Source organism: Pipra filicauda, unplaced genomic scaffold, assembly GCF_003945595.2.
Source record: "Pipra filicauda isolate LSUMZ 115617 unplaced genomic scaffold, ASM394559v2 scaffold67_size6003252_pilon, whole genome shotgun sequence".
NCBI classification, from domain to species: Eukaryota; Metazoa; Chordata; class Aves; order Passeriformes; family Pipridae; genus Pipra; species Pipra filicauda.
Window position 1 is genome coordinate 2,714,624 of NW_024104842.1, and position 19,877 is coordinate 2,734,500.

The 19,877-nt window shown below is 37.5% G+C and overlaps 1 protein-coding gene across 6 annotated transcripts in view; it reads right to left on the bottom strand.

Moving 5' to 3' along the window:
* The window catches only part of TENM3 (teneurin transmembrane protein 3), a 1,265,035-nt gene that overhangs the window by 228,550 nt on the left and 1,016,608 nt on the right, over positions 1-19,877 (bottom strand). The window lies entirely within an intron of this gene.

The window sequence follows — 19,877 nt, forward strand, 5'->3', positions numbered from 1 at the left end:
CGAGTGCTTGTGATCATTTACAGAGTATGGAAAACAGATTAGGATGCTTCTGAACAACAGTAACAACTCTCTCAGTAAATGGCTTTTTCCTCTTTCTCAAGGATTTCATAGAATGAAAAGGATAACCATTGTCAAATGCTGACCATCTGAATGATACCTGCAATTAACATCACCATAACCCGTAAAATAAATAAATAAACATTTTGTTACCCTATGACTTTAAGAGTTCCTGACCTGAGAAGGGCCAAGCAAGACACATTCAACACACATAAGACATCTGTTTCAGGGAACTTTACTCCAGTAGGCAGCACTTCAAACTTTACAGACGCTTGTAATAAAGATATATAAAAAAGAAAAAAGGTGATTGCTAGCTTGGAATACACTGCCTCTTTACACTGATTTACTCGTATAGGCATGTAAAGACCTGCTAGTGCTACAGCTGCAACATAGCAGGGAATTTGTCTATAAAAGCAATGTATCTAGTCATAATCTCCTTCTAAAACATGAGGGTGCTTATTTCTGATTTTATTGCACTTATAATATTAAGTTATTATAGCAGGTCCTGGCATTCCTGTCCTGGAACTGTCATTTCTACTATGCACTCTGTTTCTCAAGCATTCATAACTTAGCAGTTTTAATTCATATCTGGCTGAAATTTGGTACATTATTCAGCTTGCATACAAATTTCCTCTGAAGAAGTGGGGGAAAATAAAAAGCTTTAGATTTCTTCCTTGGGAGTCCAAGATATTTTTATAAATGTAGATATTTAAATTTATAATAATATTTTATTTTAATAATCAATGCCTTGGTCTAACAGTCTAGATTAGTGGTTTCCAACCCAAACTGTACCAGAACTGCACTGGCCCTGGGCCTTCTTAGGTAGCTCTGCGCCGTACTGTGAAACTATGAACACTGGAGGGGTATCTTTGCAGACACATCCAAATGCAATAGGGATGGGTGCTCTCAAGGAGCTAGCTGGCACTACCTTGAAATAATTCTGGGAGGCAATGATTCCTAATTTGCATTAGGATATAGAAAATTCCAAAGATTCAGACTTTGGATCCCACATGCAACCTCCAAGAGATTTCTTAGTTTAATTCAGGTTGCACAGAGAACTTGAGCTACCACTTAATACACCAAGACTATGACAAGTCTTATTACATATTCCTGAAATAACCTGCAACATACCCCTAAAGTTTGAAGGCATATATATTTCTAATAATGTCTATCACTTTTTGTATTCAAAAGCGAGTTCATTAAGCTCACCGGAACTCTAGATGTAGCCTGAACAACCTAAAAACTCCTATTTTGTGAGGCTGTATCTAGATTACTTTCAAGTTTTCTGTTAGCAGACACGCAATAGCAGATATTTTAAGTATGGATATATGAATTTACTGTAACTAATAGCAGCATCTTTCATTGTCTTCTTTTTGGCATAACTCAGGAAAGTACAATAAGAAAATACGAGAAAAAAACTATATGCAGTGAAGTCTTACATAATATATAGATGCATTGATTTGATCCTGGTTTGCTTATGTCATAGATGTGTAACTACACTCATTCCATGCACACTGTATACAGCCTCAATACTAAATTCTAAAATTTTCTATACGTTTTATTACAGAGTAAGCTTTTGGCCTTCTTCGACAGGGTTATCTAATTTCCCTGCATTGGCACATCAACTTGCACTACATATAAAGGAAAGAAGCAAGTTCACTAGGTGGAGGAGCAAAGAAACTTGATAAAATCTGCTTTACTAACTACAATACAGATACTTGCAAAAGTCAGGTATTTCAGAGAAAAGTGTGCACTATTATTGTTATTTTATATAATACACTTATATATATATATATATATATAAAATGTGATCAGACCAATAAGATAACCCTCCTTCCACTAAGTCTCTGAAACTCTGACTATGGGAGTTTCTTTTGAAAACACTGGCCTGGTTGGACAGAAGGCACATTAACAGTGCCAGTACGCACACATCTGCCTCACTGAAAAGACCCTGTGTCACCTCAAAGCATGCCACTGTCACAGTGACAGTGAATTGCCTATTACCTGTTTGGCTACAAAAAGTAAACAAGAATTTTCTTTCTGCTTCATTTTAATCCTACTGAGGCAGAGAAGAGCTATCCAGAATTATGAGAGGCAAAGGTAGAAGGTCTGTCTGCAGAATTACAAACAGCATTTAAGTGAAAGAGAGAGCTGTAGATAACTGAATAATAGATCAGCTAGCTATTTCACAAAATATCAGTCCACTATTTTACAAAAATTTGGCTTCCATGCTTCAGTGCTAAACATTTTCTTTAAACAGAACAATGGTGGCTTTATAAAAGGAGATGTACTTCCATCCAAAACATAAGCTAGCTAGGTCATTCCTCTGGCACAGAAAGATTCTTAGTGTGAGTTATAATTGACTTACAAGAGAGTTGAGTGCATTTCTTCAGGCTCTTCATATGGGTAGCCAAAAGGGACTATTTATAGACTTTTCAACCAATTTAAAAGTAGCAGTAATGGGAACATCATGGTACAAAGGTTTATGACTTTTAGGATGTTGTGTGTGTAAGTGAAGAACTTCCTTCTATGAACTAAAAAATGTATTGCATATATCTACATATAGCAGAAAATACATCAAAATATGTCTTGTTGCTTAGTCATCTCACTTAAGAAATGAAATGTGACTGCCAGTATGAGTTACAGTATTTTTACTTGTCCCAAAAAATGTGGAAATGTATATGAAAATAAGGCAAAGCTGAACTTTTTTCAAGCTGATTTCATTGATAAAGGAGCACAAATCTGGCGAGAACAGGTACATGCAAGGTAGTTATGCATGCAACCTCTCAACTAGGCTGAGTGCTGAATGGGAACTGAGATTTCATATTCTTGTGTGGTTTTGTCTTTTTTTTTTTTAAGCAATAAAAAAAATAACCTCTTTATCCTAAATTAAGAGCTATGTGACAAAGAAATCTGGAAGCAAAAGCATAGTTTGAATGTTCCTAGAACAGGAAGTGAATCCGTGAAATCAATAATTAATAAAGTGGAGATAATTACTATCTTTTAAGAGGGTCTCCAGGTCTGTCAGGAACACGTTAAAAAGGTTTCCCACCTCCCCTGGCCTGATAGCCCCATACAGAAGTCACTAGGGAGAGAAAAAGAACAAGGAATGGAATGGCAGTGTGAAAAATATTTTGAGACAGACATACTGGGTGAATTTGCTGTTAAGTTTGCACTGTTTATGCTGGAAAGTGTTAATGGCTTCTGTCAAATACAAATTTGTTTAGAGTCACAGGTATGTCCCTGCAAAGGCCTTTGTTTTACCATTTCCCCTCTTATCCCTACCATGAGCCTCAGGCTCAATGCTTATATCTGTGGTAACTTAACTTGCAGCTTAGTGCAAGCTTGAGGGCAAAAACTGGCACAAAATCACCAATAACTTGTAATTGATAGCATTCTTCCTGCCTTAATTTCTAGCTCTAACAACCAGATAACACCCAACAAGCTGAAGGAATGGTATGGGCCCCAGACTGCTCCCAGTAGGTTGAATGAATGAGGTCCCCAAGTTGTTGGTGAAGCACATGTGCACATCAGCAGAGCTTGTTCTGTAACAGAAAACGGACCTTGGCTCGTTTCCTTTATAGTGCACACAAACACAATGCATCTCTCTCCTCCTCTATAATGTAGTTTTACTCTCTGTAGTGAAAATAAAAGGCATCTGGCTGGTCTCTTTTTGCCTTTCGTTGACCTCTTCCACCACATCGCAGGATTTGGAAAACCCAAGCAAGGATGGAATGCCTCATGGCTATAGCTGCTACCCTCCAGCACACCACCTACAGCTGCAAGCTGTTCTCATCAGGCAAGCAGAATTGATGCTTTCCAATACTTCTCAAGTATTACTGCTTTTCCAAGCTTCTGGATTTATCAACATCCATGGCCTCTTATCTAATGAATTCTAGGACACTTTCAATGCTCAGGTATAATGTTAAAGAGTCGCTGTTTTATAGTCATGAACACAAGAGGAATACAAGCCAGCTGGGTGTAGGGGACTCCTTTCCTTGGCTGAAATGCAAACTACACACATACATGCATATGCTGTTTCAGACCAACAAATCAGTCTACAAATTACGTTAATAAAGTTTCTATACAGACTGTACCAAATAAGCCTACTTCCATGGACCTATGGTAATTCACAGTCTTCTAAAATAGGACACAGTATATATTGGTATTTCTTGGTAAAGACCACTCTGTAGTCTACTGCATACGAGTTTAATACTGACCACATTTGGCACAAGAACACACGTGGGAACTCCACACACATATAAAACTACACCCAAAAAGACAGAGGAAAAAATAATCACAGAACAGATTTCAGTGCAAGCTCTGCTGTATGCTGCAAATACTCAGAAAGACCTATTTGTTACCTGTTATTTTATAGGGTACAGTTACACTACAGGAAACAAAAGCAGACAATATACAAGTGGAATGAAGAATGCTCAGCTCTGCCCGGTTTCACCGAGATCACTGCAAGCTCAACCAATTGCCTCAAAGGCAAAAACATAACTTTGTCTGATGTAGGCTTTTATTTTTATTCCTTTTTTTCCCTCTTACGTAACTGGTTCTGCTGCCATGGCTCTGATCAGCAGTAAATTAGGATTAGGTAGAAAGGACTAGGATGAGGGGGTAATGTAAAAGCTGGAGGGCAGGAATGAGAAAAGAGAACTGATAAATAATACACAGGTCTCTTCTGTGAAAAGCTGGCAGAGCTGCTGAGGAATAACTCGAAATACTATCCAAATGCCACTGAGAGAAAAAAATCATCGGGGAGAAGGGTTTACATCCAGAGAGTAACCCGCTGACTGACAAATCTGTTTGAGATTCCTTGACTTCATGGGAAAAAGACAGTGGTAAACACAGGGATCTTGCACAAATGAGGAGTAGCAGGGTTTGCAGAATAAGACTATTTGAAATGCTCTGAAGATACCTATTAAATGTCATGAACCTTACTATATCTTTTAGAGAAAGGACAACTGTTAAGAAGAAACTCTCCTGGCAATGAAACACGTGTCCGGCTCCATAAACCAAAATGGTCAATGGAGGGACAAAGGAAAAGGAAGATGGGGGAGGAAAAGGGAAATTTTTTGAGGTACTTCTAGGCTACAAAAAAGACTTCAATATTGTCAGTGCTTTCGGCACAGTTTTCAAGGGATAGTGAGATGCTCTTCGGCAAAAAGATCCGTTAGCTCACTGCTTGTCTCTTGGCTGATAGGAGAGATCTTAAGATTCAGTATAGTTACAAGACAATGGACAGGCCTATCTGTGTGGCAACCTTCCTGAAGTTATCTGATGAAAAAGCAACTTTGATAGAATTACATTTTCAAACTCTGACTTTGCATGTCCGCCTTCAAAAGGCTTGTCTTCTGGTTGGGCATATGGAAACACACACATACAGATAATCCTCCTGCTTTATGGTAGAACATGATCGATAAGTACCAGGAGTGTGCTCAGGAGGAAGCAAGAATAATTAAACAGAAAGAAAAATGTAACAAAATTCTTTATACTATAAAGGTGAAGGGCATGGATGATGATGCTTCATGCTGAGTACACACCCAGACTCTACAACCCAGCACTAAAGACCATGCCAAAACATTGCTGGCGACTGGAAACTTTAAAATCCTAACTCCTCAAAGTAACAAGTCTCAGAAAAATACTGCAAACCCAAGGTTAACAAGCTTTCTTACTGCTGTAAAACTGGTGAGAAGACAACAATTAGATGCTTTCCAGCTCCAAGGACAGAGGTGATAATGGAAAGAAGAACCCTGCTCTCTTAGGAGATCACCTACATGCTGAATGAGAGATCACTGGTCACAAAGCAGAAGTTAAATACATTTACCTTCCAAATGACAACATATAATCAGAACTTAGGAACAAAAGGTATAACAGCCCACTCAACACACTACTACAAAACAAGTAATACTTGTTCTTCAAAAAATACGACTTTTATCAATTGTGCTGAGATATTTTCCATAACCTCCAGGATGTTATCATTACAAAATGTGTCTTGATACGCAGCTTAATACTTTGGTTCTTAATTTCATGTTATTCCATCTAGATATACCACCTGAGTCCACATGGTCTTTTTAAAAATTTTGCACAAAGTTCTTCCACTGGTACAGATCTGCCATGTGACAATGCTATATTATTGTTTCTTTCTTTTCATCTTTTCTTAAAAATCATTCCCTCTAGTCTCTAATAATTTTTAATGCTCTGCCGTGAGTTTCATCCAACTAATCTATATCTTCAGGTGCTCAAATTTGGATTCAGTTTTCCTGATACTGTTTTTCCTTGTATTTTGTGCATTTGTTTGAAAATTCTCTTAATAATTATGTCAATACCTGTAAAGAAAGCACTGTAAAAAACCCCTAGCACTAAGGTCTTTTAAAAGCCCAAAATTGTAAATTACTCTGTTTATTCAAAATCAATGCAGTTTTACACAAATGAAAGAAACTATTTTTCAATGAGAAAAGAGAGTTAAAAAGGAGAGAGAGGAAGATGGACAGTTGAGTATATTTTGATTAAATACTTACAATAACATGCAATAGCTAGAATTTTACTTTTGTAAGTTTTTAAAACATCAATACTGACTACCATTACAAAACACAAGTGCAACAGAAATTTAAGCATTAGTTTTATATTTTATAAACTATTTGTTTCCAGCTTAACCACAGGCCTCCCATAGTTTGAGTATCTTCATAAAAACATAAATAACACACATTAAAACAAACAATATCCCTGCTGCCAAGGCTAGAAGTTGGCTTGTCTGTCCTCACAGTAGATAAAAAACAGTTTAAAAAGTAGTAGAGTAATGAATAAAAAACAACGATTATCAATATGAGACCCTTACAGGCAGATATACAATAATCAACATAAAGGTCACCTTGATAGTCAATCTAGAGATATTTCTATATCTCCCAAGCCAAAGGATAAACTCTTCAGTACTAAAATTTGCCATTATTAGAAAAGTTCATTTCAACGTTCAGCCTCTAACTTGTAATCTGTAATTAAGAAAAATCAGATTTCAAAGCAACAAGAGAAGACTGTGATAAAGCTATTTGAAGTACTCTCTGGCAGGGATAAAGCCAGCAGAGAGGTGGCTGTCATAAAATAGCCAAATGGCTTTTTCCACCTCCATCAAGGTCACTTTACTGATGATGTGCTCAATAAGATGATAATGCATTTAACCACTTTCCTTGCATCTGACTTCGACCTTACTGCAAATCCAAATGGCCTTGTTTAACTACCCTGGCCTTTCAACATTTCCCTGAACAAAGATAATTAAGGAGATATACTGCCCCCTACTATCACAGGAATTGAAAGACAAATAAACTTTTAAGAGCACAGCCAGGTGTCTATTGCATTAATGTACAATGTTTAAGCAGGGGGTAAAATGAAATAATGGTTAAATAATTATAAAAGGTTGACAAAGTTAACTTTGTTACATAAGGCAATTCTATTCTATTTAAAAGAAAGAACATAAAAGACTTTCCAGGCTACTTTTTACAACTCCCTGGACAACAGTCTTTTCTTTAACACAGTTTATGACTTAAGAGGAAAAATGTTCTGCAAAAATTAACAACTCTGAAATTTCTGCAGATTTGGAAATGGTTATAATTCATACATACGTACTGTAACATTTTATGAAAAAGCAGGTCTATATGATTAAACCAAAAGCTGCTCTAAAAAAAGCATTTCGGTTCCTTTTTTTCCTTTGTGTGTGGTCAGCAACTATATTAGAGGTGAAAATTAAAGTAGTTTAAAAATTAATTTGGCAGTTATGACAATCTGGAAGCCTAAGGTAGTGCTTTCTCATGATTTATACAATGATGAAAACCAACCAAATAATATAATTCTGTAACAGCAGTTGCTTTCTTCTTTAATTTTGATTAATATATACTCTTACACTCCAAAGAGTTCTCCAGGATACTAATTTTTCTTGATACCAAGAAACAAAAGCTCCATATCAATAGTTCTTGGACTAATAACAACTGAAACACAATAAAAACAATAAAAAAGTGGGTAAAGCAGTTGGATGTTATTTTTGCAGTTGCATGCAACAGATCTCATTTTAATTTTTTTCCTTCTAAATCTGTTTTTCTTCTAAACATCTTAGAAATACTTTTGTATAGGTCTGAATCCTCTTCAAAAGCAAGAAAGAGGCAAAACAGCAAGATCTATCAGAAAGACAAAAACTCATAACTCACTGTTGATGTGATACTAGATATGTTAGCTCACTGCTACTGCAAAAATTGCTGTTCCTTTGCCACAGAAAATAAAGTATGCAGAAACGCTGTTACATGTATTTAATCAAAGTTTTATCATAATGCAGGTCTTCAGAAAGTACACCAATGTCTACCTCTGCCATTTTGTCAGGTCACCATTACTTTGAGTTGTAGATGTAGTTTGTGCAAATTTCAACATATTCAGGTATTTGGCTTAATCTTTTGCTGTAACACTCCTTAATGCAGACCCAATTCCTGAATTCTAAATACACCAGAATTTAAACCTCCTATAAAGATACCTTCTAGTACTCAATACAAAAATCAGTGATTACCATATCAAAAACATGAAGTTTGCAATGATTCATATACCGTTGCTGTGAAAAATCCTTTCTGCTGTATATAACAAGTCATAAATAAGCTTTTCACTCTGAGCTAGGCCTAAAAATTATAACCCTGTGTTTTGTTTACCATGTAGATCCCACCAGAATGATATACTGTCTCCAGATATGAGATTTCTACCTCCTTCTTACATTTAAAGGACTTGCTTCATAAACAATCTACATTATAGCAGTTCACACAAAACAATTATTTCAAGTTTGGATAAATGGCTGCCCTAGCCAACCTCAAAAGAAGACTATGTACCTTTGTTGTTACCTTCAGTGAGTTCTGAAGTTTTCCTGTATAACTGCACTTTGAATTCCTTCAATCTTAGACAATGAAGGTGAATGACTATTTTCCATTCAAACACCTATCTATCCTGTTGAGAGTTTTAACATGGGTGAAGTTTTCCATAGGAACACAAGTGTCATTTTTTCCACTTGTCCCTAACATGTAAAAAGCTTAACTTAAATTGGAAAACTACTGAAACATTTTATTAGTACAGTTACTTTATTCATCCTAATTCCTTATTTTGTATAAAACCCTTCAAATCTAAAAAGAGGTATACATCTTCAAACCATTAGGGAAGTCACCAGCTCACAGCATCATCTTTCGTATATCACTGAACATACAAAAGCCCTCTTACTATTCTGAAATGCATAAACCTGTAACTACCTCTGGAGAAAGTCTTTCAAAACCCCAGAGAGAGTGTCTATAGCCATATTTAGAATGTAATGACCAGCAATAAGGCCTTTGTATACATGCAAAAAGGATAGAAAATATGATGTCCCTTCTCATTTTGGAAAACAATACAGTTAAGTCCTATTTTCTGATATCAACACTCAAATGCCTACGTTGTTCAAAGCGTACATATTATGACCTTTTATTTTCCCTTGTTTAGTTCAACAAATGAATTGGGAAGCACTAAAAGTTACAGTAATAAAAGTTATAAAGTCTGATCTCCTAATTGCTTATCAGACCATTTCAGTAATTTGAAAAGTTGTGTTAAATCTTCACAGATGCACATTAGAAATGCAAGAGTACAGCTCAAGACAAATTCCTTAAGTTGAGTCTGTTTGCATCATACACTGATATTTAGAGATATTTCTATATCTACCAAGCCAAGGGACAAACTCTACAGTACTAAAATTTGACACTATTAGAAAAGTTTACTTCAACGTTCAACCTCTTACTCATTATCTGTAATTAAGAAAAATCAGCTTTCAAAGCTGATGGGTGCTTGGCAGCATTCTATTGTGGACCTTTAGAATGAACACACATCTGACATAACATTTCACATTGTTTTAAAACATCAATTATCAATTTTTCTAGACAGGTACAATATCAGCTACTTTTCTTCAAAAGGAAAACAATAAAATAAGATATATCCCATACTGCATGAAACATATAACTTCCTGTATTCTCAACTTTACTACAAAAAGTTCAGAAAGTAAAAATGACAAGCCAAGGCCATCTAATCATTAAATGTTTTTTTAGAGGTCCTGTTGCTGTAGGTTTCTTGCTAAATTGTAGCATACTATTTTTATAACTCCTTGAAAGAAAAAAACCCTATACTATGACATATATGAGGCCATTCTCCACACAGAATTACAGAGTGAATAATCGAAAAATTTTGTAACATCTCATTTGTAGTTACTGAACTGCTTGACAGTTTTGAGCCCCAATGTGATGGATGAAAAAAACGGTAAGCTAGATTTTTCTGTTCTTGTTTGAGCACTTCCCGCTTCCCAGGTTTTACTCAAATACTTCCACCTAAGCTTACTGAGGATAAAGATTTACCTTTCGAAAGAAAAGAAGGAAGAGTGAACTACACCAGCTAAGTGCACACCACCTAGAAGTTCAGGGAAATAAACCCGGTCCCTTTAGTACTATTATGCAAATTACAAATTCTTATCTTAATGATAGCCATTACTTAACATCAGGCAATTAGATCCTTGAGTCTGTTCAGCAATTAATACACTTTCTAAAGGATAGGGGACTCTTGCCATCTTCAGTAACTTGTCCACGCATTTTTAGCGAATTTACTCTGTGGATTAGAGTGCTTAGGAGAGAAGGTACTTCCCTTCCTTTCCCTCCATTGTTCTTTACCTTCAAAGCTGCTAACAAACAGCTTGAGAGTAGCTCATTCTTTGTCTGAGAGTCTGGTAGTTAACATCCTAAGTTTCTTTCCCCATTGCTGAAATATCAGAAGGCAAGGTTTCTGAAAGCTTTCCACAGGAACAGCCAGAAAGCAGGCACAAAGTTAACAAAGGGGAGCTAATACTGCAAAGTGTCACGTTTGTTTACTGGAGCAGATTGGTATTTCCCCAAATCTTCAAAGTTCAGATTTTTAAGTAAGGTGAACATAAGCGAAGATAGTTTAAAACAAAACCCTCTGCAGACGGATGGGTAGTTCAAATTCAGATGAACAGGAAAACTAAACAGTAATGTGCACAAAAGATGCAATGGTATGTTCATGCACTGGAATACAGACATTATAATTTCATGTAAATTTAATTGCTGACATAAATTTCTCAAGGATTTTTTCCACCCAATCCTTCCTTAAAGTCTACTCTAGCAATTAACACAGGTCTCCGGGTGGCTTACTGAAAGATTTAAAGCTGAAGAACAAAAGGTTTATTTTAAAAATGAAAACCTTGGCTTGTACAACTCCAGACGTGAATCTGCTTTCAATTACTGAAAGTATTTCCACTTCAGTGAAAAAGGATCAAATCTTCAACTACAGCATCTTTAGGCAATGAATTTGATTATATTAAGCTTTAAGAATATAGAATGACTTTGTGACACAGCTGTATATTCTATGCATATTGTTTATTGGGTATACAAAAAAGAAGGAGCTGGCACTTTAAATGAGAAGCAGACACAAATGTGTCTGCTCACAGCAGCGTTGTACTTCCACACCAGAGCTCTGCTTTAGGGTTGTTTTTTTTTTTTTTTGGATGCCCACGTAAATGTCAAAGATTACACTAAGCTTTAAATGAAGGATTTTACAATCCTTTCGAAATTATTCTGGCCTGATTTCTTCCGTACTTTTATTAGCATAATTTGCACTGTATTTGTAAAGTTACATTTTTCTTTCTAGACTTTTGAACGAGCACAATCTCTTCCACATCCCCCCCAGTGCTGCAGCTACCGCAGCCTCTAGGAAGCACAAAAATCAGAAGCACTTTATACTTTTCCCATCACACGAGCGTAACAGAGTCGGGCGAGGGAGCTCCAAGGCTTCACTGCGCAGCGAGATGCGATACCTCAAACGCAAATTATGCAAAAACTTCTCATTTCTTACATCTCCGATCCCGCAAATCTCTCCTACCGCATCCCAGCCAGACACCGGGTCGGGCTCTTTCAGCAGCACGGCACGAAGCAGGACAAAAGCGGTTACCTCTCGGCTTAGCCCCACCACCCGCGCCCGGCGGCCGGTCCCGCTGCCCGCCGGCTCCTCCAGCGCTACCCGAGCCGCGCAATGAGCCGGCACCGCCCCCGGCCCCGGCCCGGCACCGCCCCCGCCCCGCCCCGCGCCCCACCCCGGGCCGCCCGAACGCGCCCGGCCCCGGCTGCGGCCGAGCGCTGCTCGCCGCCGGCTCGGCCCCGCCATAGGCTGCGGCAGCCGCCGTGTGCCCCCCGGCGGGGAACGGGGCCGGCCTGGCACCGCGTAACCCTTTCGGGGCCGCGGCGGGCGGTGCAGCCGGAGGCCGGGAGCTCCGGGGAGAGGCAGCGGGATCCTTCGCGGAGAGCGCGGAGCCGCCGCTGCAGCGCTGTCTGCACGGGCAGCGCGGGGCCGCGGCAGCGGCGGGGATTCACCGCAAAATGCGGGGATTTTCCGTGACACAAAATAAACTCGCTGCCGCGCGAGGTAGTTGTTATATTAGTGTAAACTACCTGCCTGCTCCAAGCCGTCCCCGCAGCCCGCAAGGCGTTCACGGGCAGGAGCTCAGGGCGGTGTTAGCAGACGGGTTCGGTCGGGCACGGCCGGAGCTCGAGGAGGAGCGCAGGGACCGGGCCGGGACCAGAGCGCAGCTGTGAGCGCGCAGATGTGACACCGGCGCCTCATCACGCACCACCTGTGCTTTAATTGAAACACAAACACCTCCCCCTCCATTTACCACCTTAGGAGCCAGTTTTTCTTCATGTCTATAGAGGCATGAATATCATAGACCCTGCTTACTTCAAAACACTACTTGACAATTTATAATCAAGTCTGCTGCTAATGAAGCCTTTGGAGCTGCAGCTCGATCTGACTGGACACAGTATGCATCATGGCTGTCAGATAAAGCTATCAAATATTAGGTACAAAATGAAGCATTCGCATTACCATTAATTTCTGAAATACTGTAGAGAGAGCAGGAACAACAAGATGCCTACAAAATATGCAGATATAAATATTAAAACCAGAAAATTTTTGTTTTCAGCTGGTAATCAAACTGAAGTTACTGCCTCTGTCTTTATTTTAAAAAACAGATTTTTAATCCTTTAAAATGTCTGCGTGAATCATTATTTCCAATGATTATCTCGTTCTTAACACTACTACACAAAGAACCTTCTGAGTTGGCTTAGAAAATACAGTGATATGTAGGAATTCCTACAAAACTTCTATTATGGTTTTCTTTTTACCTTGGACCTTTGCTAAAAACAACTAACTTAACTCTCCTCACCCAATTAAAAGATCTGTTGCTGACACAGGCCAAGTTATCACAGCAGCTGCCCAGAAGACATAATTTGCCAAAAATCAGATCAAGATATTGTTAATGTTTCTACAATACTTCCAGGGAAGATGGTATCTTTCCAGAATATGTTTTCAATGCTGTTATGTAGAAAGCTGCAATAAAAGCACATATTTCAGATGTATTATTCATAAGAAATTTAATAACATTCAAAAAGCTCACACAATTAGTGCTCATTTGCAACTTCCTAGAGAAACAAAGACTATACAGATTGAAACAGTGGAATTCTGTGAAACGAGGGGGAGAATAACGGTCTAAGTAGCCATGTCTTGATGAGGGCAGTCCTGGCTGGCGTGGGGGGAAAATACTGAAAAAATCCAAAAGTAATAGCACTAATAGTACATCTTGACCTGAAGGTCTTCAAATCAGATATGCAACAGACTACATGTGCTTTGGCTTAGCACAAGGGAGAAACTGCAATATAGTTATTATTGACTTAAACTTTACTCAGGCTTTTGGGGCAGTTTGATAAAAATGGGGAGCTTTTTGCAGTTCAAATTCTGGACAGACTTCTATCTGTGATAACTGCAAGACCAGCCAAGAAAGAGCTATGAGATGAAATCATGAACTAATGTAGTCGTTTTAAGGAAGTTTCTAGCAATTCCACAGCAACATTCATATTCTCAGCATCTCTTCCAAGAGCTCTAGTTGTAATAAATGGGGTATTAGATCACACAAATACTATTTTCCAAACTGCTGGAGTACCTATGGATAAGCGCTTTCTGCCGTTGAAAAATTTACTAAGTAATTAATTCAGTCATATATCCTTACAGATCTTGAAAGAAGGAGGAATGAGAACTGGATGCTTGGAGTCAGCTCATGCAGAGCTCCAGAGCTCATTTGAATTACTGCCCTCTGAGAGCACCTGTAATCGCACCCCCTCTACAGAATACTGCTGTGGACCTGTGCAGAGAGCAGGATATTGGGTCCTCCAAGAGCCACACGCTACAGAAGGAAAGACACTGAGGACTGCAGCCTATCAAAAAAATAAGACATGGATGTCACTGCAGTGGATCCACTTCTCTCCATTTTCAGCCAGCTGCAATGGAATTTTCCTTTGCTATGAGATTTCCTGTGCTGAGATTCCACTGTCCCACTAATGCCAGCACAAATGATTTATGAAATCTATTAGGTGCAACACTCAAGAAATCTGGAACATAAATGTTTGCTTAGGAAAATATTTATATGGAGTAGACAAATGGGGGTGAAGCAAACTCTACCATAGATATGCCAACACTTTATGCCAACATAGCTCACGCCCAAAGAGTAAGAAAGACCAAACAAAACCTTGGGGGTAGGTGTGTGTGTGGGGGAAGAATAGCATGTGTTTCATTCATAGGAAAAGAGACAAGCACTTTTAAAAAAATTATTTGGTCAGAAGGATTATTATAGTAAATTATGCAGAGTATTAACCATTGAATTTGAACCCATTTTTAGTCTTTATTAATAACTCATTATAGTCCTTTTTCTTAATGTGGAATAAATTAGAGCTGTGTTAATCCATGCGGCTATCTGCAGGTACATTTATCACTACTGTAGCCACTTTTACTCTCTTTAGTGGGAACTGCATTTCATGGGCAACAGACACTCATCCCCTGCTGAACTCAAGCCATGGTGGCCTTTTCAGGTCACCAGAAGGGTCACCTGAAAACTTACCTTTTTTTTAAATAACTGAAAGGTACCACACAGCTGGCCTTGACATATGTGAAAGAACTTCTCTCTCACACTGTCTCTGTCATATTGCCACAATATAGAGAAGTGAAAACAAGTGAGCTAGGGGCCTTGCTGGTATAAGAGGGTGAGAAACTGCTAACAGGATGTTCTTTGTGAGAACTCAAAGCTTTTGGAACTGATTTTTCTTCCCTGATCCAGAAGAGCTCAAATTTTATGGCCTTCATAGCATGTTGCATAGTTCATATTTTTCCAGAGTGTATGAAAACAGGGAGAACTGTGAATGTGGTTAGTTTCTGGAGGGAGGGTTTTGTTTCAGCTTTTCAACTGGCTGGTTTGCATTTGGCTGAGGAAGGAGGCCTATTACAGCTTAGTCACAATGATTAATTTTTATATTCGCATTTGAATTTGTGTCAGGTATCCACGATTTTAAAGGTGGTAACAAGCAGCCATACTGACTCTCTGATAAAGATAAGTATTATCACAGAAAACTGACACATTAGTAATTCCATCACTTAAAGCTGACACCTGGAAAGGACTTAAGAGGTTACACTGGAGGTGACTCTGGGTAGTCATTAGACTAGAGTGGCCCAGGCACTGAAGCTGCACTCCTTGCAGCACATAACAATTCAGTCCTTACTGTAACGTTCCATAAGTGCCATCATACCAAAGAAAACTTTATTGTACCCTTTTTTCACTGCCAAATGGAGGCACAAAGCTGACTTGTCAGTACCACAAAAGTAGTACCATGGGAGAGGGAAAACATGATGCCTCGGATAATCCAAGGCCTATCCTAACCGCTGAGCCTTTCTTCTCCTCATCAAGATTATAATTTCAGCTATTTATCAATATTCATGATGACGAGTGACTTTTATTAAAAGGGAACAAACACCTTTTTAGCCAAATACTAATTCACCTATTTGAATAGTAGTAGCCTAAGTGCCCTGTTAAGACATCCTATCATAAATAATTAGTGTTACAGCTACTTCCACTGAGATGCTAGGTATACTTTAAAGAGATACTGTTGTGTGTATTACAAAGAAATAAAAACGGAGTATCTACCTAGAAACTGAAATTGCACAGCATCAGTATATCACTTTGGAACATGTTTTTCTTACAACTCTATAAAAATCAGGGTTTACGAAATGTAAACATTTTTATTAGATAAGATATCAATTATAACAGCAACATATACTCTTATGTCTGTTTTACAAAATAGACTTGATCAAACAAAATAGTGATAATACAGCTTTCCAGTTCCTGCTCGAAATGTGTTTAAAAAAAAGGTAAATTCATGTCTAGAAATGAAGGTCTCAAGAATCCTATCTGATATCAACAGGATTAGCAGGATAATGTGTTCCCATGAGGAAGCACGTGCCCAAATATATTTAATATATAACATCTTGTAGTTCTTAAGCATTTAAATAGTATGCTACATTGACTATTTTTTTCTTACAAGTGAAGATTAAGATGAACCATTTTTCATGCAGTAATGATGCTGATTTAAACAAGGACTAAGACCTTGATGAGCTCACAGATTTAGTGTTCAAATCTGAAAACAATAAACTTTTTTCTTTTCATTTACATTGATAAAGCCTAACTCTATTTTTTATAACCCCTTCCAAGACTGTATCAAGAATTTTGCAGTTTCAGATCAGCATTTTTCTAAAAATACAAGTGGAAATTGTAAGCAAGTAAATGTAACTGGGGTAGGAAAAGAGTTATAGTAAAAACATAGTCCTTTCAATAAAGGATTAAATTATGACATGTTTCTGGAATGTAAGTGGGTAATATGTGTTGTTTTTTTTTTCCTAAGAAGCCATACAAAACTATTCAGTGTACATTTGCTCTGTGATTTTTGAGTGCTACAGATTCATATAATGAATAATTTCCCAGCAATGCAGTATAAGGCAAAGTAAAAAATGCAAAATATTTTTGTATTTCAATACCTAGATTTTTGCTGTTTAACAGTAGAATGCCTTGATTAGAATCATCCTACTTATATAATTGGTCACATATAAGGGTATGGGAAAATATAAACTTACAGTTAATATACAAATTGAATATCTTGAGCTCCAAATTCTGAATTACTGAAGACATAAATATTAATCATGATGCTTTTCATAGCATTTATATAGTTTTTAGTTACTTATTCACTGATACATTCCTGTGTTTAAATATCTACAGTACCAGTCAGCCAGCAGAGAAAAAGGGCACAGATGCTTTGAATGATTAACACAGTTCTTGGAAACACAAAGAATACATGCTTTCCTTATCTTATAGTACAGCTAAGTGAGGAGGAGGAGGACATTTTCATGAAGGGTCTAGGGGATTAGATGATGTATCAATAAGCCCTTTGAGAGAAATATCCCGCCTCCAAAATAAATAAACAAAAGGATTAATGCTATTTGTTTCAGAAGAACTGCTATATGAATAACAGTAGTGAAATGGAGCAAAAAAATAATGCTCTGATGTTTTCAGGTCATTTTACCTAATTTTTGAGGAAAAGCAATAGTATTTTAGGAAAAACTTTAAACCCTCCACCAAAGAAAGAAAAGTCCAACTATAATCTGAACCTTACATCTTTCTTTAAACTGAACTCTCTATGAATTTGAAACTTGTTTGTATTTGTGGTACTCATTTCAATGCCTCATCAGGACACTAAAAGGAAAACTGTTAAAGATCCTAAAACATGCACAATTGTGGCACCTTCCTCCCTTCATTTTTATATCGTTTTCCTATTGTTTTGCAGTAGCCTCTATCAGCAGCTGCTACTCACTGCCTTTCATCAGCAAAAGAAGGCAAAGAAGCAGTTGCTTGCACAGCTAATGCTCCGAACTGGAGACTGAGTGTCTAATCTTCATAATAAGCAGCTTCCAACTGACTAAGTTTTGATTTACATTTAATACTTGGGTCCACAGCTCTAAATCCCTCTGGATTACTGGATTATTTTTTTAATTAAAGATTTACACTTTTGTCAGGAAGCAAAAGAGAAAGATATTTACTGCAAATGAAAATGACATAAAAAAAGTAACTGGAAGGAAAAAGAGTCAATTTGGTATGTAAACTCATGAGACACAGGACATCTCTTAACAAACAAGGTATGTGTAGGCTGTTTGAAACAATCCATTTAGAGTAAAATAGTTTTGTATAGAGGTCTGACAAAAAGAATTGGCTTTTGTGAACAAACCAGCCTATTGTGAATCTCTTAGAATTGGTAAAGACCACCAGCAGGGAAATCCTATCAGTATAAGAGATTAAGCTCTAAAAAAACATTCTATTCCTAATGATGAAGCTAGAATTTCATACCTCTAGAAAAGTTTAACTTGTATTTTATTATCTGGAAAAAAAAAGAAAAAAGGTTCAAGGTACTTCTCTGAAATTACATCTTTAAAAAGGTGTTTTAAAATCAGCGGCACGCACACAAACACAAAAATCAATAACCATGTAATTCCCACAAAAAATATTTCACATATTTCTTGGAATAAGTATTATACAGATCATGACACAATCTATGTGGCTGGGACTGTGGGTTCAGCTGCTGCCATCCATCTTCTATTTTGCTTTTTGTTGTAAGAAAGATGACTGAAAACTTGCTGTGTCATTTAGGTCAGAAATTTCTTCTTTTGCTCAGTAGAAAGAAATCATTTCTTTTCTCCTAATTACAGCTTCTCCTCCCTCCCTTTACATCATAGCTCCTTGGGGAAAAATACCAACCACCAGAGCAAATTTTCTTTTTACACAGTTGCTGCTTTGGCAAGATCAGAAAAAAGTGTCATCCTTTGGGTAAGTCTGTCAAATAGATTTTTTATATACAGTTCGAGAATGTTCATCTGAAAGTACTATATCTGCACTTCTGTATGCTTATATGACAATTATTGCCTTGGAAAGGTGGCATAAAAATTATTTCACACTCCTCTGACACCTGGTGTGAGCCTTATCCCTGCAAGTGGTCTATCTACAAAATGGTTATACAAATCATACATGTAAAATAAAATAAATACTTTCCAAAATATTAATTTGGGTTTATTTTTTTTAAAAAATGTATCTTCTAAAAAAGAAACATTTCAGGCTGCTGTTAAGTAGACATCTTATTACCTTTTCTTAGAGAAAAAAAATAGAGGTTTTCATAAATAATTAGAATAGGATTTATGTATACTTTATGTACATTTAGAACTGCCTACATGAACAAACCTTCCCATGGTACACATTCAGGCAGATGATGAATGCCTGGTGATAGGTGGGTTGTTAGGCTCAAGACTAAGTGCTGTAGTGCATCTAGAATTGCATTTATGGCACACCTTGAAGTGATCTGTTGGATATTCATTCTCCTACAGAGCAGGTGATCATTTTCCACATTCAACCCAACACATTTAGTATTTGCCAACATGACAAACTGCTAGTGAAATAATTTTATTCTATACCAGCAGACGTTGCATATTCAGAAACAGGGTGTAGACACTATCAAGAATTTTAAGCTACCATTTACTTAAGAGGGGAGAACGGATAAGAAAATATTTCTTCCTTTATATTTTGTGCTCACACACAGAGCATGAGGCTGTACCACAGGTACACTTGGGCTCGACTTACTTCAAGCAAGACTAACCACTGCACAGATTTCCAAAACACAGTATATTACACAGAAATTATCACATGCAATAGTCTCAAAAGTTTTTCTTCCCACTAGCACTTCCTCGTACTCTATTTATTTGCTTGGCATGCCACTGCATAGATGTCAGACTGCCATGGATCCATGCGTGTTAAACAGCTTCAGAAATCCTACTTTGGCTCTGTCATTCAGCTGCTATTT